Source organism: Theobroma cacao, chromosome 10 (assembly GCF_000208745.1).
Source record: "Theobroma cacao cultivar B97-61/B2 chromosome 10, Criollo_cocoa_genome_V2, whole genome shotgun sequence".
In the NCBI taxonomy this organism is placed as follows: Eukaryota; Viridiplantae; Streptophyta; class Magnoliopsida; order Malvales; family Malvaceae; genus Theobroma; species Theobroma cacao.
In genome coordinates this window covers 4,234,031-4,236,120 of record NC_030859.1, presented here as the reverse complement: position 1 = coordinate 4,236,120, position 2,090 = coordinate 4,234,031, and positions in this window count along the sequence as shown.

The following is a 2,090-nucleotide window of genomic DNA, read 5'->3' as shown; positions in this document are numbered from 1 at the left end:
GATTAGGAGTACATCGACTCCTAGAACTGTGAGTGGACAACTTATCGTCTTAAATATCTAGAGTTATTATACTTGTTTGATGCTTTTATTGAATGGTGAGCTTAAATTATTAAATATTATGTTTTCTAATTAAAATGTTTTTTTAATAAAAATGAGATTTGTACTAGTTTTGAAATCAAATATTGTTTTGAGAAAATTGAGTATATGGAGACTGTGTTGAAATTTATGATTTTATATGTTATTGAAATTGGGACTTATGACACTATGGTAGTATGATGGCTAAATTTTTGGGGTTGGCATGAAATATATGAATAATTTTGGATTGATCTCGGTAGACTGGATTACATTTTATTCTTCATATTATGCTACTAGAATTTTTATGGGTCTGGTGGTATATTAAACGGTCACTACAGTGGTGGGGGTTTCCGTGGACTGCCTATGAGAGGAGCACGGTAACTCCATTATATACTTACCTCCGGGGGGAGATGTTGGGTGAAGTATCTCCTGAGGTATGATTTGAGTGCACCTCACGTTCGGGCCACCACGTGAGAGTGAGACTCAGCCAATGTCAAGGAACGGCTGTGTGTCAGATGTGAAAACATGTTTATGGGTATGGGTCATTGAATAGCCTTGGCGGTCTTAGTGGGATACCTTGACGAAGGTACTTGCGAGAATGATTCTGGCAGGGGCCAAGTTTAAGAAATTCATAAGCCGAGAAATTTTGATGAAAAGAAATTGTTTGGTATAGATTGAAATGAATTTTGTGTTATGAACATTATCGAGATATAACATTTTTATATTGTCTCCATCTACTCGGCTTTAGATGCTTTTGATGGTAATTGTTTACTCACTGAGATTATGTAATCATAATCTTACCCCTCTTCCTATCCATTTTTCAGGCTCAGGACAATTTGTTGATAGTTGATTAAGACGAGAATTAATCTCGGAGTTGCATCTTAGAAAGTAAGGGTTCGTAGCCCTACATCTTCTTAGTTAGTTAGGGACCCACGTGTCACTGTAAAAGTAATTTTATTCTTCAGTTATTTGATTTAAAGTATGTATGAATATATTTAGCTTTTACACAATGTTTTTGGCGAGTTTCGGTATTTTCGAAGAAAATGACGAAAATGCCCCTATGAGCCAAAAAGTAATATTTTATTGTTTTGATTTGGAAATGACTTATGATTTTTTTGAAATGTGAGATTTAATAACGGTCACTCACTGGGGAGATGCAAAAGCTGATGCTAAGCCTTACGGGGTTTCGATCGGTATTCAGGGTAATGAGTGCCTATCAGGACGTCGCGGCGGTTGTCACGAGCTAGATGGGAGTTCCGGGTCGTGACAACATTTTTGTCAAAAATAAACAACACGACTTATGACTTCCTTAAAACTTTGGCTCGTGCCAAAATCATTCTCATACTCGGTTGTCAGGGATACCTTGGCCTGGGGCTATCTCAACCGAGTCCGCCAAGGCTGTTAAAAAGTTATGTAAGCAAAAATCATGTTTTTATTTTGAAAACATAGTCGTTCCTTGGCGTTACCTGAGTTCACCCTCACGTGGTGGTTTGGCGTGAAGTGAACTCTAAAGTTATACCTCGGGAGTTACCCTACACGCCTCTTCAACCGAGGTAAGAATATACCTGGATTCCGTGCCCCTCAAAAAGGCTGGTCCACAGAACCCGCCCACTGCAACAAGCTAATCCCACCATACAATAAAATTTGCAATAGCATGACATGGCAATTATTTTACAACCCAACCTATCAAGGCAAACAATAGTTTATACATTTTCAACATATTTACCAATCCAGCCAATCATGCCCACATTATCATAAGCCATTCGATTCAAAATACAATTTATAACACAACAAGTAGTAGTTTCCAATTACTTTTGAATTTCTTGGTTAAAATGAAATCACCTTCTAAAAGAATTCAAATTTGATCTTCAAGGGGATATTTTAAATCTTTCTCAAAATATTGGTCCCCACATCACGTTAAAACTCTCTTTTCGTAAAATGTTCATTGTAAATATTTGCATGATATTTTGTATCAAAATAGCATGGTGAATATGTAATAAATTTCATAAATGCAC